At 33.2% G+C, this 26,082-nt stretch overlaps 1 protein-coding gene across 3 annotated transcripts in view; it reads right to left on the minus strand.

The window, feature by feature from the left end:
• LOC105214863 (uncharacterized) overlaps window positions 1–26,082 on the minus strand; it is a 75,819-nt gene that overhangs the window by 39,615 nt on the left and 10,122 nt on the right. For 2 of the 3 annotated variants that reach the window (XM_029042051.2, XM_011188532.3), the window contains exon 2: window positions 5,328–5,444. The gene's annotated coding sequence lies outside the window, so the exon portion shown is untranslated. The remainder of the gene's footprint in view (window positions 1–5,327; window positions 5,445–26,082) is intronic. The other variant, XM_054229441.1, reaches the window with a different exon arrangement.

The raw sequence follows: 26,082 nt of genomic DNA on the forward strand, positions 1-26,082 counted from the left end.
TATGAAGCGCTACGAAACTATGGCTTAAATGAGAACTACTCTCCTAATAAAAATACGTGCTCATATTGCTGAAATGTGCGTTAGGCATAACTAATCGCGGGTGAATGCACTGTATGTAAAATATATAATATACTATTGTGAAAAAATGGACAGTGCGATTATAAAACAAGTTTTTATTTTCTAATTTTCGCTTTTTTTTTTGTTCACGACGAGCCGGTAATTTAGATTCAAATCTATTTCGCAGTAATTAACCATTCGGCTCTGGTGTAAATCGCAAAGTTGTGAAAAGCACACAATAATTCATATACATTTTCGGCATTGTGTAACCTTTAGACGCATGAGACTGCGCAGATATCCTCATCAATTTGCTGGCGGCGAAGAAGTTTACGTTACGCGTAGTATTTAAGACTGACTTGCAGAGCTCGCGACGTGGGTGTCACTGCAAATCGCAGGCAAAACATGTGCGCCATAGTAAATTGTCTGAAAAAGTTTTTTAATTTAAATTTTCTACGTGCTTTGGGTGCAATCACGCTCAAAAACGCAGACGAGCCTTTGCTTTATGGGTGTAGTAGGACATATGTACATGCATACACTTGTTGTTGTAGTTATTTTTAAGTAACATTTCGTCGACAACCTTATAAAATCGCTTTAGATACACATCACCTTTGCACAATTAGTATTTAAGTTGTATAGCTTGTGCGAAGTGGGAATAATATTATTGAAGCAGCAACAACTATCTGCGTACTTATACATATATTTAGTTGTCCATCACTCAGCTCGGCTGTCAGTCAGTTAGTCGGCTAGTGCGCTCATTTGCGCATCCATCCGTCTAGGCAGTGATTACAATGATAATGATGGACCGCTCGGTTGTGGTGATGATGTCATGCGTGAAATCCACCAACCGATGCCAGTACGGCATCTACTCGGCGAAAACAATAGTTCTCAACGAGTTTCGTATTTAACGGCGAAATTTCTTTATATGAAGAATCAGCTCGAAAATAAATAAAATTTAACGAACGTGATGAACACTTTTTCACTGGTAATTGCAATTACAAATTCATGCTTTGATATTTATTCTTATAAAGAGACAAGTATTCAATATTCCCAGCTGTATGAGTATTGCGTTACTTCATCGTAGCGCTTTGATGCGCCAAGTTTTACAGATATCGCATAAAACTTGTTGTAAATGAGTTTATTTTTACTTGATGTGCCCTCCGAGTGTCAAGTGAACCGATGCGTTTGCCAAACGATGCATGATGTCCATAAAACGGTATATTTGTAAATAAAAGACAACTATGAAGCGAAATGTGGTCAGCAGGAACTCCAAATTGAATTAATTTGTTAATTTATATTTTGTACTCTAAATGAGTATACTCGGTGATGAAATTCATGTTGAGTCTATTAAATAGGATACAAACAGTATAGCGAATAAATTCTCTGAGAATTAAAGGCTTAATGTGATGGGCTCAAAACTTTTTTTCATAAATCGCTTTCTTAATATGTTTAGAATAAGGTAGTAAAGTGATTTTTAGAAATTCAATGTCAAAGAGACAGCAGTTAGAAGAAGGAGCTGTTGGCAGCTGGAAACTTTAAACCCGTTTTACTCAAAACTGTGTTTTTCAAACTTTCCTCCATGTATCTGAAAAACGATTTTTTTCCCAAAATTGTTTATAGCAAAAAGCTACCGCTAACGTGACGTCACTAAAGCGACTATTATTACCAACTCCACAAGAACCTAGTGGTTGGCAATTAAAGAGAGATTATGATTAAATCAGTAGTGATTTCAAGTCCGTATGAAGAACTAATATCATTAGAAAACACAACAAGACCATTTGTAGTGCGACGATCTATTGCAGTCTGATTTTTTATTTATGAAAAAAGTACGTATCAAATATTTTTCAAATAAAATGGATATGTAGAAAATGTAAAGCGCCTCTATTCAGGACTAATATAAAACCGTTAAAAACATTTTGCATTAGTGAAACATTTTCCCTACGGGACCTACTAATGTCTTACTTACAGTAGCTGAAATGTGCCGCTGACATGACCGAGTCGAAAGAAATTAAAACATTTCGGCCACAAAAGAGTGGAAAGTCCAAAAAATTCAATTCGAAAGATTTACATTGAATATGTACGTATCTATAATACATACATATATACGCCCGTATGTTCAGTTATAGATGGATATTTCGGCTTGCATGAGTGCATATGCCCTTACAGTCACAAGTGTGCACTTTGTGCGTAGGCATCAACGCCTGTGCGCACATACAGTACGATATCATAGAATATACATATAGCAAATGTGGATATAAAATTCTTTATGCACATTTATACGCGCATACTTATAGTATATACATACATACATATGTATGAATTGTAAGGCCAACGCGTCGCAGATGTTGGCGAAATGCGATAAATGTTCGAGGAAATTTTTAATTTTGTCAGATATGCAGGCAGTCTGGGTGTGTTCGTATGTGTGTGTGCCTGGGTGCTCTTGCAATGTCAGGGTACAAGAGCACAGTCAAGGGGAAAACCTACACACATTTGCAGCCATGTACAAACACATATTTTGTAAGAAGAAACAAACAACAACAAACAAATATCTGTGTATATGTAGAAAGAAGCATTTGTACATGAGAACAAACTGATAAAAATGCTGATGTACTTCTTGACTTTTACAACTGAACGAAATGCGAAAGTGAAATCAAATTATGTAAAATTCATTGCTTAACGCTGTTCTGTTTATTTATGCATATTTAATAAACGCATTTGTTATTGCGGTTTGTCGAGTGTTATGCATGTACATATCTTTAATAACAAATTGGATAAACACAATTCGCAGCTGTATAATTTTTGCACTAACAATGCGTTTAATGCAGTAATTTGTAACATCGTACACGCAATTGTTGATTTAACCGACTGTAATTAGTTAGTGCAGCGGATGGGTTCAAAAAGTAATTATTTTTCATTGAAAGCACCAAGTAAATTTAGCTTTTAAATGATAGATCCAAGATATACATATGTTATAGTATAACATATTGCATATATTGGATGGATGTTTCCAAAAATTTGAAACCGTTGCCTTTGAGAGTTAATTCGGCGCCGTTCGCAGCAACCCGAACTGACGTATGATGAAACGACTTGGGCATTTTACATCAAGATCTTAACCTGAAAGCGTACAAAATAAAGCTTGTGCTAGACCTGAAGCCACTCGACCTACGAAAGCGACATCGCACTGCTCTATGAGCTTTTGAAAAGTACTAAAAAGATCCGACGTTTTCGAACCAAATTCTGTTGAACGAGTAAGAAAATAAGCAAAACTGCCACATTTGGGACCAAGAGCAACCTATAGAGATTTAGGAGTTGCCATTTCTTAAAAAAAAAAACAACGTTTTGGTGTGGTTTGTGTGCCGTTGGAATCATCGGTCCATATTTCTTTGTTTCTTCAAACAATCGCGCTTCGATTCAGGTCTTGGAGCAAAACATCTCGCGTGTCATTCGCCAGTTGTCAGTCGAAATGCTCGATCGAGTCATTGAAAATTGGGCGGATGGACCATCTGAAAAGACGCCGTGGTCATAATTTCAAATGAATCACCTTTTATGTATAAAATACTTCAATGTAATGTAAATTTAAATATCCAATTCATTTCTAGTCCTTTAAAAATTTCAAGACCTTTAAAACGGCGCGTCGATGGATAAGCATTTCCTCTGATAGGTCACAGCGGCTAATTTTTATACATATCCTCTACATTCTACAATATATTACACCTTCGAACGACCTATTATATAAGCGCCTTACTGATAAGATGTGTTAACACCGTTACAAATACATTTTCACTTGAAAACTCGAACAGTAAACATAACTTTCTTTTATAAATCTTCCCACAAGGCAAATGAAAAATTTAATGGCAAATGAAATTTTCACAGTTTCATGAAGTAAACACGCAAATATTTATACTTTTATGCATAAACTGCATATTTGTATGTATGGTATTAACCAGCGTATGCAAGTTTTTCATGTTACGCGTCTGCGCCACATTTAAGCCACTGCGTCAGTGCACGCCGTATTTATGCGGCAAATGAACTGAAAACCAACAAATAAACGTATTTGTGCAAGCGCTCATATTTACATGCTCACAAATAAATTGTGTAAGTTTATATAGGCAGCTTGTACAATTTTCAAAAGATTTTCACATGAAAATTTAAATTTTCCAGCACAGCGTAGCCTAATTACCTCCGCAGTTACCGGAATTGTACCAAAATATGTGCTTTTAGTAAACAAATATTTGCGCACAGCCAGTGAGTGTAACTACAACCGATACGTCTACAAATATACACACATATACATATATATGTTACATTAAAAGCAATTAGCTACAAACATTAACGACAATAAGCACTGCGAAAAGTCGCGATTTCAAATTGCAAACTGCGTGCGATTAACTATTAGCGATCGGGTCGTATGACACAAATCAACGCTGTCGCTGTATTTTGTTGTTTTTGCTTCACCTTTAATTTAACTGACGGGTTTATTGCTGTTTAATGGTGGTAATAACGCTCTCACCCAGCCAAACATGGTAGCTATGCCGGCCATTATCATACAAATTGCCACCTCAGTCACCAAAGTTGGCAGCGACAGATCCACAAAATATCAACAAAGTAGCGAAGACAACAAAAAATGACTGCTTAACTTGTTGTAAGGTCGTGCTTTTTTCGCTATTAAATTTGTAGAAAAAATGAGTGACATCTAAAGTGTTATAATTTCAGTTGTGAGTTTTATGTATATTAACCACTTTAGTGGCAATGAAATTGTAATTTGTACAAATGTGGATAAGACCCAGTCCCTGGAGTTGATCTCTCCATCAATGCATTGCCGTTATCACTTTTATTTATTTCAAGTTTTGAACTAAGCCTAGATATAATTCAGGTATTTTTAGGTGCTAATAACAGAAACTAGTTCAAACGCTGCGAAAGTATGAAACTATTGGATATGTATGCATCTCTCATTAATGCATTAATAGCAAGTGAGAGAGATATGCTTTCATTTGCCGAACATGAATTTTCTATTTTTGTGTCTGATGACGAATGAAAGTGTGGGCAAGTTAAAGTGAATTTTTGCGCTAACGAAAAGAAAAATAAATATCAACTTTAAAATATACATACATACATATTTATGTGTGGTAACTCAAAGTTGCATTTTCAAGTGCATACATGAATTATATTCAAAACTGTCTAACTAGTGTGTAATAAAATTTTGAATCTCAATGTTAGAAATTTCTCAGAAACACTTAAAATAAATAAAAATACAATTAATCTGCCATGCTTACCTTTCATTCATTTGGTAGCGATATATGGTAAATATAAGCTTCGAATAGAAAACAATCAAATAACCTGTTTTATTCCTCCAGAATGATGATTTGCTTGATGAGATATGAGTCATACAACTGAAAGAAGAATAGAATAGAGTGTTTTTTTAGTTTATAGGCAAATATATATGAACATTATATGTATACATATATGCAGTTCAAATATTAATAATGCAGCTGCTATTATTAATCATTATTTATTAACTATATTATTTTGTAGGCACCTTTGCTCGGAGGCAAACAACTGCTTCAGGGTAGTATCTATGTAAGGTATTAACAATGGATGCTTTATCAAATATTTGACGTATCGCCGTTGATCATCATTTGCCTTGCCCTCGTTAATAATTAAGTTAAATCGCTTCATTCACTACAAATAATTATACTAACAATAAGAATGTCTAACATATATAGAGCTAGATAAAATAAATCTATATACATAGATAAAACTCAATGACTCATGAACGAAATTATCTCCTTTGTTTTGTTGATAAATCTCATCCCGCCTTTGGTCCAGATTAAATCTCAATGGATTATTTATCGGAAGTAAAGGCATAAACTAGGTAAAAAAGACCCGTTGGTGCGGTTGAAATTAAATATTGCCGTTTTTTTAAGTAAGCTATGCTAAGAGCAATTGAAAAACATCAATATTCGATGAACTTTCTTGTGAATGGATTACTTCTTTATTTAATTAGGAAAGAACAAAGATGAAGAACATAACTTCATAGTGGTTGGCAAATATCTCCCTTCCGCCTTTTTGTTTTTTTTTTTTCGCGGCTATATATAACCATCTGCAGAAGACTGGATACACAAAATAGCTTGATGTTTGGGTGCTGCATGATTTGACGCAAACACACCTTCTACCTTCTGAACCGAATCAGCGCTTGCGATATGCTGCTGAAATGGAACGAACTCGATCCATTTTTGAAGCGGATGGTGACTGGCGACGACAAATGGATCATATACGACAATATCAAGCAAAAACGGTCGTGGTCAAAAGCCGGTGAATCGTCCCAAACAGTGGCCAAGCTGGGATTGACGGCCAGGAAGGTTTTGCTGTGTGTTTGGTGGAATTGGAAGGGAATCATCCACTATGAGCTGCCTCCATATGGCTAGACGCTTAAACTGGACCGCTTGAAGAAGGCGATCGACCTGAAGCGTCCAGAATTGGCCAACAGGAAGGGTGTAGTCTTCCACACCCTAGTGATTACCACCCATTACTGTCCATGGCGAACGCCCTTGGTGGTGTAAAGTTGAACTCAAAAGAGGCTTGTGAAAAGTGGATGCCCGAGTTCTTCGCAAATAATGAGGGGGGCTTCTACGAGTTGGGTATTATGAAGTTGCCGTCTAGATGGAAACAGATTATCGAACGAAACGGCGTATATTTGAGCTAAATCCGATCACTGTAACACTTTTTATAAAGTATTGAATAAAGAGCAAAAAAGCAGAAGGGAGATATTTGCCAACCTAATATTTAATATACTATATAAAAGTCTACTTTTTATTAATTTATTGTTGTTTAAATTCCTATATATATCACCCTCATTCAAACAATTAACCAATTAAGGGTTTATGAGATTGAAATAACCTTCTTTGGAACTTTGGATTAAACTGTTTTCGAATGAGTTATTACTTAAATCTTTATTGGATTTTCCTAAAGAAAAAGTCAACTCCTCAACTAATAAGGCAAGGCATGTTTTCTATTTAAAAAACTGATGTAATTAATCAATAGAAATGTTGTAATGAAATATAGGTATAAAAGTATTTTTAGTTAAATCAAACTAAGTTTTTATTTATATTTATTAGAGTCTATATTTTACATAACCTTCATAATTCATCGTTTGTGTTTTTATTTCTTCGCGCAATAAATATGCCGAAGATCACAGCACAGCTCATTAGCATTGAAAAGCGTCAACCCATGACCATATTTATGCAACTGAACAATTACATAGTGCGACCACCCACACGTCAATAGAAAGGGGAGTGCATAGCTGATTAATGCAAATTAATGTGCAATCCATAAATAACGATTCACATATAAAGCAAATTAATAGGAAAATGTGCTGTAAGCGAAGTAGGAAAATGTAAACAAAAGGTGGCAATGAAAAAGGTGTCAAACTACCTGAACACGTATGGGAAAAGAGGCAAGGAATGCATATATCTAAATAAATGCGAAATATACGGATATATACAATAATATATTGTAAAGAATCTCCAAGTGATATAGTATGGAAAAGTTATACTATAACATACAATACAAATACAATTTTGCAAAGTATACTGAACAGAATTTTCAGAATTTTTTAAGTAATCTTTGATGAGAATACAACCGGATTACATTATATAACACTACGAATGAATTAGTACCCAAGGCATAACTATAGGATATAATTAGGAAATAATTGATACCAAACGATATCTAATATATATACACTCTACAGATATTTATAATTTAAGGTACATTATGCACATTTAAGGAAGCGCCAAAGCTAACCGCATGCGTCAGTTGGATTAGAATTTTTCACGTAATGTAGTTCTACTGTTCAATGTGGTAAAAGCAATATGTTTTCAGTATGTCATACTTATAGGAAGAAACAACGTAAATGGCGCTATCCACTTTTAGCATGGTCAAATCGCACACCCCCAATTATTGTTGCATAAACTTATTAACAAACAATATGTAAAGGAAATATTATAAGTGAGTACACATTTCGTCTGTGTATGCATGGATGTGTGGGTGTCAGACTTCCCTTATGGTAAAGTACGAGTACATACTTATCGAGTGACACACATTGCCGCTGAATAGATGACGTCATTCTGTTTGAAAGCAGATGACACAAGAAATCAGATGACGAAAGAAAAGCAAGAGAAAATAATATAAAAGTATATGGCCAAGTACCCCTTAGCAGTTGTTATAGTTATGTATGGCATAGCACCCTGTAGGAAAATTTGCTGCACTAGAAGAACATTTCGATGAGTAGATAACTTCACGTTTTGGGCCGTCGATTGGCCACCAAGATCGTGTGATATCACACCGTTAGACTTTTTTCTGTGGGATATATAAAGTCCATGCTGACAATTCTGCTTCGGTTTAGGTCTTGGAGCAAAACATCAGTAGTGTCATTCGCCAGTTGCCGGTCCAAATGCTCAAACGAGTCATGGAAAATTGGACTCAGCAGATGGGCAACATTTGAAAGAGATAATCTTTAAAAAATAAATGCCAAAGACTGTTCTTTCGAATGATAATAAACATTTACCATTAAATTAGAATTTTCTGTGTTTTTTTTTTCCTTAAAAAAATAGGGAACCTCAAAATGGATCGCCCTATATTTTTCTATATGGAAATTTGTAATAGCTGTCATCGATTGGCTAACTGCTATAGACAAGCCAATCGAACAAACTTTCCAAATTTCCATACAAACTGGCAGCACTGAAATCGAATTGTAGGTTCTTGGTCGCACTGAACTCTTCAACCACCGTCTATGTCTAACGTTTTCTGCAACAAATTTAATTTTTATTCAACAAATTCAATACAAAACAAGTAAGGAAGGGCTAAGTTCGGGTGTAACCGAACATTTTATACTCTCGCAATTTATTTATTTAACTTTATTTATATTATATAATACACAATTTGACCCACATATTCGTCATATATATTGTATAAAGTCCATTGAAAGTTGGAAACCATAATATTTCGTTAGAAGCACCGAGGTCCTCGTGTTCGATATATGGGGCCTTATAAACCTATGGTCCGATTTCGGCGATTTTTAGAATGGGGCTGCCACACTATTAGCATAGTATTTGTGCAAAGTTCTGTACCGATATCTTCACTAGTACTTACTTTATCTATTGTAAAGTAAACGATTCAGATTGTCGTCAAAGTTCTGGTATATAGGAAGTAGGCGTGGTTGTGAAGCGATATTTTCACAACATATTATTGGGATGTAAGGAAACTATTACAAACCAAGTTTCATTGAAATCGGTCGAGTAGTTCCTGAGATATGGTTTTTGACCCATAAGTGGGCGACGCCACGCCCATTTTCCATTTTGTAAAAAAATCTGAGTGCAGCTTCCATCTGCCATTTCTTATGTGAAAAAGTTTCTGACGTTTTCCGTTAGTGAGTTAACCCACTTTTAGTAATTTTCAACCTAACCTTTGTATGGGAGGTGGGCGTGGTTATTATCCGATTTCTTTCATTTTTGGACTGTATGAGGAAGTGGCTAAAAAAAGACTGCAGAAAGTTTGGTTTATATAGCTCTATTGGTTTGCGATATATGTACAAAAAACTTAGTAGGGGGCGGGGCCACGCCCACTTCCACAAAAAAATTACATCCAAATATGTGCCTTCATAGTGCGATCCTTCATACCAAATTTTATTTCTATAGCTTTGTTTATGGCTTAGTTATGGCATTTTATGTGTTTTCGGTTTTCGCCATTTTGTGGGCAGTGGTCCGATTTTGCTCATTTCTTAATTTTTACTCAAGTTACAGCTTGCACAGACGGACGGACGGACAGACAGACATTCGGATTTGAACTCCACTTCACCCTGATCACTTTGGTATATATAACCCTATATCTAACTCGTTTAGTTTTGGGTGTTACAAACAACCGTTATGTGAACAAAACGATAATACTATCTTTAGCAACATTTGTTGCGAGAGTATAAAAAATACTAACGATTTATCTTCGCCTGCCCTTTTCAATTTCAAATTTGTGGATAACAATTTTTATTATTTTGACAGTAATTTGTTCTTTGAGCCGTTCATAATAGTAAAATGGTTCTAAAATGAGTAAAACAAAACTTGGTAGCACTCAGCAAGCGACTATTGAAATTCTAATGAGGTATTCGCATACTCTCCAGCACGAATTCTACTAGATATCTTTGTTGTTGCTTTCACATGTAAAATTTTTGACAGGCAAGCAGCGCCCAAAGATAGCGAGCAGAGAAGTGACCAATCGATGGCAGCTAATATCTCATTAAAATCAAATCTAAGCAATAATTTGAAATTTCTATCTGTTTACTGACAATGACTTGTCATTCCTGCTGGGTTTGTACCGCCACTAATAAACATTTCTATACGTGTGAAGGCGTGTTAACTTGCGTTTGCGCCAATTCTATGTATCATCATGTTTACCCTCTCCCAACCCTCCGCTTCATGCACGCTATGCTACAAAATGCCGTTCACTTTTTTCATTAAAAATATTTAATTACTAAGCCGCTGCTTCATTCGGTTACGTGTCAATGAACTACATACTTTTCTATGGTTATTTTCAAATCGGTCTGTGGCCAACTTTGCGCAAAAACGGTTAAAAACGCCGGCAATAAAGTTATGGGGCAAAGTGCTCATGCATAACTCGATCTTTTATAAAAGCAAAAAGACGAACGTACACGTATGAATATACATATAATATAATTACTAATCAGATAAACAAAATTTAAAGTTTTCACTCGAGAAATGATTGGGAAAGCGTAAAAATCCATAAATGTACAATTCTTGGAATAAAGTCAAGATTCAATATCTTACAACCTCAGATTGTTAAATATGGATAACCTAATTACAAATGGTTTTAGTCGTAATAAAGTCAGATATAAACAAAATAAGTAAACCAAACTATTATATAAGATTATATACTTTATCGTCATCGTCAAGCTAAACCACTTTCTCCCTCAAAGTCGGGACATTTGTATTATGTATGACAATCAAGTCATGCGGTGGAATGTTTAACCACTATCTTTCAAAAATCAATCCTGGGACTTGAAATTCACATTTACTTTTTCTTTACCTAAATACCCGTAGGCAAAGAAAATTCGTTTCTTTTATTATTAAATAATTTGATTATATTAACATTATTTATTTTCAAAAATTTTCAAAAGTTTGAATACATAATAGCGGTATAAAAATAAAAAAGTTTTTACATTTTGTTTGGTAGTAAAAAAGATTAATCGCTCATCGACTTTTTTTCCTAATCACAAATTAGTGAGACATGACACCCGCTTAAACTCTAATACTCGTTTATGGTGTCAATGGACAAACTGAGGGAAATTAATGAATATACATATAGTAAATAATTGTGTTAGTTTTGCAAAAACCCCAAAAGAGAAAGACGATACAGACCGTGGCAAGAAATCTCTTAGACACGCAAGTTTTATACATTTAGTTCCACTGAAAATAGCGTAAAGAGCCACTTAAAATCAAAGACCATGAATAATAACCTATAAAAAAGTAGAGTTATAGGAAATAAATCGCAAATAGCGCTTCAGTGTGCTACTCGTGATTGCACTTTTTCTGTGTTTTTCTGTTCACATGTGAATTTCGGCACTTTTGCTGTGTACCCGTTGGGATTCGAAAGAAAGCGAAAGATTGTGTCGGCATGTAGGAAATTTCAAAAGCCATTCAACGCGATTCTTTTATTGTAGTACGAACATATTGCACGAGTAGTATTTGCTTTCATTTATTTGAAGGTAAGTGGTTTTACGGTATCTTTTCTTTTCATTTTGTTTTTGAGGCTTTCATTTTTGGGTTAGCAGCGCCTTTTAACGGCTTTCATAAGTGTGCGAAATTGGCTGCGCTTTGATTAGGGTCCAACAAACAAACCAAACACTTCAATCACTGTTGATTTATTGCAGTAACATCTCTCTTCTTCTTTTTGCTGTTCAATTATGCATGCACAACTTTTATTATTTTATCTACAGATAAACATTTGCACATGTTTGTTTATTAAATTCATTTATGCATGAATTCATTGAAGCATCATAAAAGCCAATGTGTCAATCAATTTGTTATGAAATTGAATCGAAAATTAGGAGAGTCCGTATAACTGTGTGAATTGATTTATTTTTAATTTTTTCCACAATTAATTACGCAATTAAAAATTGTTGTAGCTACAATAAATACACATTTTATGTAACCAATATTTATTATAAATATATTGCCATAACACCTATAGAAATATGAAATCAATCTTGGTTTATATGAGGAGATTTATTCATTGGGAGATCCAGGTATTCGCAATTGGTTTAGAGAGCAGACAAGGATTTTTCTCTAAATGATCAGCTGGTATAATAGTTCGATTCGCTACTCTCTAACATTTGGTGAATCGAAGACAGGATATACTACTGTTTCATATACAGTATGTCTCATAATTCTTTTCACAGTACAAAATTTACGATATTTTTTGTTTTATTAGCATATTAGATTATTGCATATTAAAGTGCCTTGGAGACGATCAAATAATTGCGTCAAACACTTTAAGTGTGTTGGTGTCGTCGGCTCTCGTCGGCTACACGTACGCTACACCGACCTGTTGTCGGCTCTGTTTGATGAAAATCAAAAATTTTTGATATTTCTATTTGACGGACGATAATTTGATCGTCTCCACTCATGTTTGACAAGCATGAGCTCATTTGCAGGGAAGATTTCATGCTGAGAGGACATAGAATAGTGAAGTAAAGCGAAGCGGAAAAAATAAAATAAAATAAAAAAATAAAATAAATAAATTAAATTAAATTAAATTAAAAAAATAAAATAAGTTAAAATAAAAAAATAAAATAAAAGAAAAATAAAATAAAATAAAATAATAAAATAAAATTAAAAAAAAAATAAAATAAAATAAAATAAGTTAAAATAAAAAAAAAAAATAAAATAAAATTAAATTAAATTAAATAAATTAAAATAAATAAATTAAATAAAATAAAATTAAATTAAAAAAATAAAATAAATAAATAAAATAAAATGAAATGAAATGAAATGGAATGTAATGAAATGAAATGAAATGGAATGAAATGAAATGGAATGTAATGAAATGAAATGGAATGTAATGAAATGAAATGGAATGGAATGAAATGAAATGAAATTAAATGAAATGAAATGAAATGAAATAAAATAAAATAAAATAAAATAAAATAAAATAAAATAACAAAATAAAGTAAAGTAAAATCAAATATAATAAAATAAACTAAATAATATAAAATAATACAAAAATGGAGAAATTTTTTTTCATAAGAATTGCTGCACATGCCATTAATAGATCATCATCATCCGACGATGACATGATGACCGTTCGTTACGAGCTCAAAACTAAACTGATGTTTGACGTGTTAATTTGAACGTTTGCGGGCAACACACGATTGAACATCACTAACACATATGCACTGTTTGACGCAATTATTTGATCGTCTCCAGGGCACTTAAGTTGAACTCATTTTTCTACAGCACAGTATATTTTTGGCGCTTGCTACTTATTCATATGAAAAGAAACCGTTATTTGAATGTGCAATATGCAAAAACAACAACGAATAGCAAAATGTGTCATGTTTTGGGTTGTCTCAAAAATGTTTTCACAATTCGGAGAATCACAAGAAAAATACCAGACTGTTAACGGTACTTCATTTCTTTTTAATTTTATGAATGTTGCTGCTCTTAGAGTCGATAAAACAATTAGTTAAAATTTATTCTCGCGCTTAGACACATCGCATGTATTAGAAAAAGTTATAGCAATAATGCCGGGTTATCGTACGAGTGAAAATATAATACAATTAGTATATTATAATTACCATAAAGGTAAATCAGCAAAAGAATTAGCTGAAATATTCTCTCTAAATGTTAGAACTGTGTACAATATCATAAATCGCGCAGAAAACGAAAATCGGTTAGAATTAAAGCAACCCAGTGGCAGGCCAAGGAAAGGATGATAATAAAAAAAATTGATAATAAACCACAATGCAGCCTTAGAATGATAGCCACAGAGTTGAAGGAACATAATATTGTGCAAGTAGGCCATGAAACTGTGCGAAGAGTTCTTTTAAAACACAAATATTCATCGAGAAGTGCAAGGAAAAAGCCACTATTATCGCAAATTAACATTGAAAAACGATTGTCTTTTGCGCTAACTCAGATTTCACATCCAATGGAATATTGGGATGATGTAATTTTTTGTGATGAGACAAAAATAATGCTATACTACCACGATGGACCTCAACGAGTTTGGAGAAAGCCGCTAACAGCCCTACAAAACAAGAATGTTATTCCTACAGTAAAATTTGGGAAGCTGTATTTGTAGTAAAGGTGTTGGTGAACTTAGAATTATTGAACAAAATATGACAAAGGAAGTATATTTAGACATTTCACGTAACAATTTAAAAAGAAGTGTGCAAAAATTTGGGCTGACGGATCCAGAAAATATCAATTAATTTAAATACAAACTATATCAGGACAATGATCCCAAGCACAAGTCCTACATATGCAGGTCTTGACTGCTATATAATTGCTCAAAAGTGATAGATACTCCTGCCCAAAGCCCAGACATCAATCCTATTGAAAACTTATGGGCGCATTTGAAAAAGAAGGTGGCAAAAAGGTGTCCTACCAACAAAACTACTCTCATACAGTGCATAAAAGAGGAGTGGGAAAAGATTCCACAGGAATATGACATAAAAAAATTGATTTCAACGATACCCCGAAGGTTACAATGTGTCATAGACGCTGGAGGAGGTCACACCAAGTATTAAAATAAAAATGTCAAATAGTATACTGATTTTAACTTTAATATTGGTGAAATGTGAAACGATTTTTGAGACAGTACCAAATGTAACATTTTTTTATTTTAATTGATTTCTTCATATTTAAATTTAAATAATACTTGCTGTCTTTTCATATATAATAAAGAAATGAATGAATATTTTTATGTTAAAAAAAATTGGTGCGTTAATTTCAAAACTCACCTTGAACATTTTTCTTTGTCAAATTTTTTCATATGAAAAGATTTATGAGACATACTGTATACATATATATTAATTCCTTAATAAGAGCGGAGGATCTAGTGAAAACATTTTTTTGATTGCATTAAACAATCCCTAAAAAACACACCTCCCCTTCTATTAGTATTTAAGCTGGTGCAATATTAGCTTTTTACACTAAAATATTAACAAATTGTACACATTTTAATGTTAACTTACACTAAAAGTGCTAATTGATGGTTATTAGTGTTCAAAACAAACAAGTTGTAAAACAATATTTTTGTAGCGTAAAAGCTGTAAATTGTAAATACTAATTACGAATTCGCATTTTATACTTTATTGCGAGCATTTTAATGCCACAATTGGCACATTTTATGCTTCCAGCATGCCGTAAGTCGCCGCATTGCGTTAAATTCTTACACACTGACCTCGACTATGAATTAGCATAAAAAGTAATCATATAATTGCCACCGCCAATGGAATATTAAATGTGATGAATCACATTGTGCACAAGTGGCTGGCAACGCCACAACGGCGCAAAGTATTTGCCGCTGCAATTAATATGACAAATGATCGTGCGCTCCAATGTGGGCAGACCAACGTTGTTGATGATGATGTCGACGATAGTGCTGAACAAGTGAAAATTTAGCGATACAAGTGTGTGGCTACGGGCGAGTTACGCCGGTCCATTGCTAATAGCGCAAAGTGGCGTGTGTAAAATATTTAGGCGCCTATGGTACCTATGTACATATGTATAAGCATAGTTGATGATTTTCAGTGGTAATGGTGAAAAATAAGTTAAAATTCGATCTATCAATATTATATGAAAAAATTCCATTAACATATTTACTTGATCATATTTCTTTTGAGTAGTCGTGGTCCTATAACAAGTTTTAAATTCTAGCTTATATTGTCACAATACTGAAGAACGAATTAGTAACAGATTACAATTACGAATATCGTTTTAATCGTTACTGTTTTTGGATCGCGTTTGGCAAAAATAATGTCATAAAGGTCAAGAAAATCTAGAAAAACTCCAAAAAATCATAGCCAAAGGTGACATCTCAGTCACATCACATCGTACTATTATGCACTTAATTAGCAATTATGTTGACAACAGATGAAATGAAATTTATTTCACGCGTTTAAGAAAAAGTGTATTATTTCGTTTAAAATTGACATACAAATTTAATTTAATTTTCTACTTCATTCTATTCTTTATGAAGTCAACCTTTCTCGCCTGCCACAATATTATCCCTTCACCCATTGTATAATACCTATGTATACCTTACCTACCTTATGGAATATCAAATTAATAGATGTGCCTTCCGAACGGAATCGATTGGAACCTAAAACCACCTAAACCTTTAATGCTATACTGAACTACCTATATGTATAGAATCTTTATTATTGTAGTTATACTATGTTGAAACTAAGAACTGAAGAGAGTCACATTATTTCTTCTAAATTTCCGTTAGAGACAAATTAATAGATGTGACATTCGAACTGGGATCGATTGACCCCTAAAACCACCTAAACCTTTAAGGTTATACTGAACTGCCTATATGTATAGAATCTTTATTATTGTAGTTATACTATGTTGAAACTAAGAACTGAAGAGAGTCACATTATTTCTTCTAAATTTCCGTTAGAGACAAATTAATAGATGTGACATTCGAACTGGGATCGATTGACCCCTAAAACCACCTAAACATTTAAGGTTATACTGAACTGCCTATATGTATAGAATCTTTATTATTGTAGTTATATTATGTTGAAACTAAGAACTGAAGAGAGTCACATTATTTCTTCTAAATTTCCGTTAGAGACAAATTAATAGATGTGACATTCGAACTGGGATCGATTGACCCCTAAAACCACCTAAACCTTTAAGGTTATACTGAACTGCCTATATGTATAGAATCTTTATTATTGTAGTTATACTATGTTGAAACTAAGAACTGGAGAGAGTCACATTATTTCTTCTAAATTTCCGTTAGAGACACCGAAACTATTTAGATAGAGATAGAAGTGGTACAATCGTTCATGAACTGAAAGTTTTGACCCTTCTTCTCAATCAGACTCAAACTTCACACTTATGTGAATTGAGCGGTTCAGTTCTAAAACTTTATTCTCATATTTTAATTATCATATTGAGAGTTCTTTGAACAAAGGATTTAGTCATAAACGATTTTAGTCATTTATACCGTTGAAAATTGCTTTAACATTTCAAATATTCTCGATGTTATCACTTATGATAATCGTGTCTTAAGAAGACACCCGAACTTCTAAAACTCGAAGTTCTCCATAACTCGTACTCTTGAATTGACAATAGAAATCAAATTTCATACAAATTACCTTCCATAACTCGAAGTCTCTCTAACTCGAAGTTTTTTATTGAATTACGGTGATTCGAATTAGAGAAGTTCTACTGTATATTCATGCAAGGAGGTTTCTTTTTAATATTCATAAAACCTTTTTATGATTTCTTTAGATTGAGTTGAATTCAAATATAATTTCTCTTTCTCAGTTGTATAAATGTGAAAAAAACAACTATCAACGTTTTGGATATATCTAAACAAAACATGAGTAGCACGTGTACCACCTCATTTCTGGCTGAACTGAGAAAATCTCCAAAATATCACAACTATTTATTAATCTAGATTAAATTAGCGATTTAAAGATGTCGCATAAACAGAAGCATGAAATACTTTAAGGCGTGGATGCAAGGTTGTCATCAAAAGGCAGACATTTACGCCTCAGCAAGAGTGTGTTAATTCTGCGCATGCGCGTCGTTTGCTTAAAAATTCATAAATGTGCGAACCCATAAAAATATCATAAAGCATCAGCAGAAAAATCCGTTGCCAAAAATGGGAGACAAATTGGAGTTCGCGACTTCAATACAGATGAGCGTTAATTATGTAAAGACATTTATTGATTTATTGCCGTTAGATCATCTCTTGCCCTGTACATACAACAAAATGCGTAAACAACGGTTCGTTGGGGACCTTCAAAAATGTAAAGTCGCAAAGCCACACAATGACAAGCGACAGTGAACATACAAACATACTTGAGTAAAAGTATGTAAATTTTGTTGACGCCGCCGTTGGGCTAAAGACATAAATGTTTTTCGCTCACAAACCTTTATTTTACAGTATTTATTCTATTTGTTGTTTTTTCCTTTCTTTCGCCAAAGATGGCGCAAACGTGCTATGCAAGCGATTCGCATGCGCGCCACACCCAGACGCCACAAACACGCTGAAGCTGATTTTAAAAGCGCAATCGCGCGAAAAAATGTACTAATAAATATTTATTGTTGTATTTGTAAATTATTAAAAAATAATCGTAGCTGAAAAATTGTGGAAATCACAATGTTGAGAGTACAACGTTTGTCATAAAACGGCCATTAAACGGCTAGCAATAACAGAAATAATTTAACAATTGAATGTCTGAATTTTGTTCTCGCCACAAATTAGGTATTTCTAGACACGCTCGAAGCATGTAGGAATGCAATGCGATTTGAAATTTAATTAGCATCGCCCATAAAGACCATACATATATACAGACATTTGTCTACAAAGATATTTCGTATGAGTGTTTTTAATGTTCAAATGCTGATTCTAACAACAGCCGTTACAATAATTGACCACACGCTGATATATAGTAGAAAAAGTTCAAACCGCAGTTACTACTAATTAATTAATAGAAATAGAAATTGGAGGGAGCAGATAACAATGCAATCTTAATGAAATGAATTGAGCAATCGAAATGCGGGTTATGTTATATGGTTGTATATATAGACAGATAAGTATTTACATATATACATGGTGAGATAATGGCTGAACTTAGTTTTATGAAAGAGCCTTATAGTAAGTATTTGTTGGTTCTAGTGGTATATTAGCGTAATATTAGAATAAGCTGTTTTAATTCCCTAGTGGTCCAACAAATTTGTGATAAGAAAATCGAAATACATATTTAATTTTCAGAATAAGAATACAAATTTTCCATTTTCGTCTTTATAATATATATTTAAATAAAATATGTAGTTTAAGTAGTCTTTAAAGAAATCATCTGCAAAGACTTCTTGAAGTAAAGCCTTGAGAATAATTACGATAGTAATTTGTCGCTGGTACTTCTTCGCGTACTCCGCTGCTGTGTAGAGTTGCCAACATATTGGTGATTGGTCCAAATATTTTATACAATTTCTTGTTCATTTTGGAGTAATCTCTGTTTCATATCTACATACATACATACATATGTACTTGCAGAAATCGTTATTTTTTCATAGTAATCAATTTCTTGGTTTGTGTTATATATTAATATATGAGAAAGAGTAAAGCAATGTCCAAACGCGCAATTGATTAGCAGTCAAATAAGTAACATTCTTTATTCGTTTCGATAACTTCATTTAAATAAAAAAATATATTTAACATATGTTTGTTATTCTGTTATAGAAGCACGTATATATGAACAAGTAAGAAATAGCTAAGTACGAGTGTAACCGGCCATTTTATACTCTCGCAATATATTGATCTATTTTTATTAAGATAACACACAGTTTGACCCATACATTCGGCATAAAGTCCAATAGAATCGAAAATCAGCATATATAGTATATGAGGGCTGAGGTAATTTCTGAACCGATTTCACTCATTTTCACCACCAAGGTACACAATATCCAAAACTATATGCTCACCTAATTTTGCTAAGATATCTCACATATTAATCGATATATGAGGAATACAGACTACCGTATTTTCGGAAAACCTATAATTGGATATATGGGAGCTAGGGGAAGTATATGTATTTAACCATTTTTTGTATAGACACACACTATTAGATAAAAAATATTCCTTCTGAATTACAATAAAATATCTGAGACCAGAGGGTTCTTCATGTTCGATATCCGGGGCCTTGAAAAGTTAGTCCGATTTCGAAAGTTTTTCCATAAGTGAGCCACAGATGATATACAGTATTTGTGTAAAGTTTTATTTCACTATCTTAATCAGTTCCACACATATGTACATATATATTATAAAGTGAAGGAATCAGATGGAATTCAAAATTGAATTATATGGGCAGTAAGGGGGTTGTGAACCGATTTTGCCGATTTTTCATACGTGTTATCAGGGAAATTTTATTAAAATCGCTCAAGTAGTTCCTGAAATATGATTTATGACTCATAAGTGGGCGATGCCACGCCCATTTTCAATTTTTAAATATTAGTGCAGCTTTCTTCTCCATTTACATTTCTTCTGTAAAATTTCGTGTTTCTGATGTTTTTCCTTAGTAAGTAATTTTCAACATAACCTTTGCATCCTATTTCACATATTTTTATGGTCTGTAGTGGGATACTATTAAAAATGTAAAAAATTACACATTTCAATATTCAATTCCAGACATTTATATTTTTCCAAATAACTGGTTTGCTCTGATATTATATTTAGGCATAGTATTTCTAGTTTTAGTAAAACTTTTAACTGTTTTTTAACTTCATTGAACATTCGTCATCAAAATCGTATTAAAAATTTCAAGCACTGAATTTGACATCATTGGTTTCTATGATGTCACTCGCACTGCTAAGTCTGTTATCGGAAACAGTTTCACTTTTGCTTTTTTTATTGCCCATAGTACTCGTATCATTCTGGCACTTCTCACTATCAGCTTTTCATTTCGATTGACTTTTAACTGATTTTGGGTATACATATGAATGTATACATTTGTAAGTATTTCACTTACTTAGTATTGGTGCCAATACATTCAATACTCATGTTTGCACTAAAAAACAAGACACCGAGCCACACTTACGTATATGGGTGTGTTGTATCAACTAAGCGAACAACAACAATAGAAGTCCATAGTCATCGTTAGATGGCAGACGAGCAGAGGGGCACGAGTCACGGTATCAGTGCAATCATGTTGTATTATTAGTCGGTTTTTATTGCTTCTACGTTGAAATCGAAATTTAAATTTTTGTCAATTTGTTTAACAAATTAAAAAATGTGTTTTGCTCCACCAGTTCTACAAGCGCTGAGTTGCACTTGTCCTCAGCCGAATGTAATCGAAACTAATGTGTTTTTTTTTCAAGTGTTGTAACTCGATAGCTCACGTGCGGCTGTGAGGGTGCAGTAGTAGTTTACTATTTGTCTAGTATACGAGTACTAAATAAAAAAATGTACTGGGTAGGTAGGCATACTTGCCTATGGTTTTAATGTCATGAACAAATTTAAGTAGGTGTGTAAATAAAGTGCAGTGAAGCGTTGCGGAATTTAAAGCATGTTGAAGAATTCATTTAGTTGGTAGATTAAATATATAGAACTACGTTAGTTTAGTGTGCTACTTGTACTAATAAGCATGTAAATTTGCAGCGATAACTATGAACTTTGAACGGAGCATAGCGCTCATATGTAGTGCGCTGTGGTAAAATTGTGAGGTTATGCTTGAATTAATGAAGGTCAAGTGAGCTACCTCAAGCTCGAAGTATTCCTCTATAGTTAATTATGTAAGTCAAATACAGAATCACAATCATTTAATTAATTAATAATGTACTTAATTACAACACACATTTCATTTGTTAGTTAATTGATAATGTCAATTACAACAAGAAAAAAACATGTATTATTGATAGAGAGCTTTATCTTACGATGGATGAGATGATTCTGGAAGCAGGATGATTACATCGATTTGTAAATAGAACTTTGAGAGGGATATTATTAAGTCAATTTTGTTAAATTATTAATCAACCGAAAAAGCTTAAACCTTTCAATTGAAAAGGTCCTGAAACGATATAGATCTGGTGGTGATTAGGTTAGTTTGAAGCTCATAAAAAAGACCTTCTCAAATACTGAAAATTAATTCATCCTCAAATTATTATCGAGTACTACTTTATTATTTCTTCCATATAAACTATTCGTTACGTCATCATAATTGATAACGTAAGAACACGTAATAATCTGGTTTCAGACTTTGCTATTTACTATACTTTATTTGTAAGTTGTTTTCGTGTTTTTCTGTCATTTTCACACCTCATCAATAATATCAACAAGCAATGAAGCAAACAAGCAAATACAAGTTGGTCAAAAATGTTTGTTCACCTAAACTGGTCGCGTAAGGTCAGTCCTTCTCAATTTGTCATGTTCTTTAACCAAAACAGTTTGTTGCTGTTATGACTAATACGAGTGTCTTTATACAAATTTATTAATCACAATTCGACGAATTCATTTTGACATGCCTAAATGAAGACGCCAAATAAAAATAAATATGTAAAAAACCACAAAATAAATAAATACGTATCTATTCGATTGATTGAAGGTCTTCGTATTAACGTTGAACATGAAAAACTTTGAGCATGGAAAATTTGAGGAAATTTAATCCAATTACTTATGAGTGTGTGGGCATGGATAGTATTTTTATTAAATTGAAATCAAAATTTTTTATTGTATACATACTTATGCCATTGACTGCATATAATTTTAGATATACATATGTAAGTCAATATGTTCGAAATCTTGCGTGGGATAGTTTATGCATTTTAAATGGAAATTTATTGGTTTGGCACTCCTCACTGTGTTGTGCTTAATTTATGTACTGTTATAGTTTGATTAATTTTCTGACTTCATATAAATTCTTCAAAAGTTGCATTTCCAAAATGAAATACCAAATTTGTTATAATTTGAACTAAACGCCCTTCAATTAAAAAATAAAAGCTTTCCATATATATTATTATTTTAGATAATACAATAATTAGTTTGCAATAAGTGGCCTAGAATATAAGTTAGATAAAGAATTAATTCGTCTATCAAATTTAGACCGTCTTATTATATATAAACAAGTATATATATATACAATAGGGTAGATAATAGAAAGTGGTTTATTCATATCGCTCTCAATGTGTGTATGTATGTATATTTTATAGCTGCGAAATAACGCAAATATTGTTTGAAATTTAATAACTTTGATAATTGATGAACAAACAGAAACTGAACAGCTGAATTTTCGGAATTTCGTTAAATGGCCAGCTAATGAAATGGACAAACAAAATTCTAGCAAATGAAAATAAATATCAGTAACTGTATACTGTGGCAAATGCTAAGGTTGCAAGTACTTCAGTGCCTTCTACTTATTAGTAGGGATGCTAACTATCATGTGGTGTTCTAATATACCACCACCAGCTTTCACTGTTATTCTTAACAAAGTCTTACCCTCTCATTGTGATTATACCACCCTTTGAAGTAAATGCGACGTCTGTTCAAGACATGCTCTCGAATATTGGAGATATATATTTAAGAAGAAAATACATAAATATAATTTCCACATTTATTTGTAATCTGATATTTGTACAAGTCTGAGTTGGCGATGCCGAGAACAATTAAAGCTAAGCAGCAATGAAAGTTCTCTATCGACGAACAAAAACCGAACTCTACAAGTTCCTCATCATTCCCGTCCTACTTTATGGTGCAGAAGCGTGGACGATGTCAACATCCGATGAGACGGAACTAGAAGTAGAAGAAAGGTTTTGCGGAAGATTTACGGTTCCTTAAACATTGGCAACGGCGAATATCGCAGACGTGCTGTATGGGTTATTCGATGACAGTTCAGCGGATATGAACGCAGCGGTTGCGCTGGCTAGGTCATATTGTGCGAAGAGCTGGTTTCAAATGCTATCTCAAAATCAAATCTTTACTTGCATTCATTTTCGCTACTGGACTTTTGTACATATTACCTTTACCGTATATACATATGTATAATAAAGAAATTTGGACAATTATGATATAAAGAACTACAATAAAATAATTTCTGACAACTAACAAAACTACTTTTAACTTTCAAAGAAGCCGCCATAATAACCTAAGGTCTGAGTGGCATTCAACTTCTTCACTGAATTGAAATTGAAAGACACATTGTAAGCTTTGAATTTCAAGTTCTTTGAAATTTATTTAATAAGCTGAAGCTTACGCCGAAACATCAGGTGCACAATGCTCTTAAGGTAGGCCAGGAATATAGCTGTTTAGCTACAAACACATGCAACGGAACAGCTGTAATTGTAGAAAATAGATGAGACCATGTGTTTTGGATGGAATATTTGGATTATTGTGACCAAGCCTAACTGCCTCTTTAAGTAATTACTTCTTATTGCAAAAACAAATGGAAACTTGGCAACAGCAAAATGCTACTCGAGTGGCTCACTTCTCGCCTCAGCACCAACACCGGTGACGAAGTGTAGAGTCATAGGCATAAAGAGTCAAGAGATTCATGAGCTAATGGCACGCAGAGCAAGCACACTTGAAGCGACCACAACAGTGGCAATAAAGCAATAAATAATTCCGTCATATACAAAAACAATAATAACATTATAGTATACATATACAGCAAATAACTGAAGAAAAGAAGTGAAGTGTTTGACATTTATATTTATGTGGAGCTATAGTGGAGCGTACATAAATATGTATGACAGCAATCAATATATGGCATGTGAGTAAAATCGTCGTCAGTCGTCAATTGAGATTGAAACATTTGCAAATTCTGTCGGTTACGGCAACGAATTGCCCACTCGATTTATTTGATTAAGTGGTTGATTGTTGGTGGCAATATTTCTTTATAGCTATTGTTGTTGCTAATGGTAAGCAATTCTTTAAGCATGACTGTTGTGCATACAGCTATGAAAGAAATTGTGGCACCATTTGGAATTGAAAAAATAAGCAAGAGGGAGAAAATTAAAATTTATTTAACTTTCCATAAATGTATTGATTCGGAAGGTAGCAGAGGTTAATTTCAAGTCGAAATCTTAACATTTAAAAAATAGAAATTTTAAAAATAATTTTCAGAAATTAGAATTATTCATGAGAAAAATGCATGTGAAGATTTAATATTGTATGTCGTTGAAAACGCGAGGTTAGAAAATGTTTCAACACTATCTGATGGTCTCTCACGAGCCTTTAACTTTGGCATCGTAAATTTAATTGGTGTTTATGAACCCAAATATGACCTGAGGTTTTCATTGCTGCGAAGCTGTTAGAATATAATATAAGTCCTATCTCAATTGGTAGAGGTAGTAAAAAACACTCTATTATACGAATGTCGGGAGCTTTTATCTTCTGTGGAGATTTAGCATCTTCAAAACCACTAAACTGACAGTACAGTTCAAAGATAAGGAATTGTAGGAGCAATAAGCAACCCGAAGACCAACATAATAATTTATAGGTGACGAGTCTTCCAACGATTAAATAAAATCGCAAGAAATTAAGTAAATACATACATCAATTCAGTAAATGATCTCTAACTCCTACGAATCAATATATCTCATATAATGTTTGCAATTGCTTATATTTTTTATCGAAGCTGTATATTATATGTAAGTATGTAAATATTAGCGGTTTTTCGATAAAGGTGTAGCATGAAATTCATACAAACCGAAACGCTTTACCGCGAAGAGCAGCGGGGCACGTCGTTATTTGTCACCAAGGTTTCTTAAGCCCAAAATAAAGTCATACTAACTAGGCTAACAAGGTAGCGTTTTGTTATTTAAATTTGCATTAAATTAATTTTTTATTTCACGTTTATATTTTTGAGTCAACATTACTTTTGCTTTCCTGCTTTATTTTCTTTCTGTGTCAACAGTTTTCTTCCATTTCTTTTTTCGGCGTTTACTTTTATTTTTATTTTATTTCCACTTTGTCCACTTAATAAAATAGCAGAGAAATGTGCGTGCGCGCTGCCGTTTGCCGTTTGCCTTTTTTGTTTTATTTTTAATTCGTTTTTTTTTTTGTTGCCAAAAATTTGGTTCTATGACTCATTGGCTTTATTGCGAGGCATTTCGTGTCATTTTCAAACACTTGCAAATTAGTGTCGAAAATTTTCACTGCAATCAATACCGCTAGTGCGAATAATAAACAGAATTCTCAAATATTGTTGTTGCTAATAAATTAACTGTGAAAAAGTGGGTTAATAAGTTGTCGAAATTTTTGGCAACACTTTTTTTATTG

The sequence above is a fragment of the Zeugodacus cucurbitae genome, chromosome 4 (genome assembly GCF_028554725.1).
Source record: "Zeugodacus cucurbitae isolate PBARC_wt_2022May chromosome 4, idZeuCucr1.2, whole genome shotgun sequence".
Taxonomy (NCBI): domain Eukaryota; kingdom Metazoa; phylum Arthropoda; class Insecta; order Diptera; family Tephritidae; genus Zeugodacus; species Zeugodacus cucurbitae.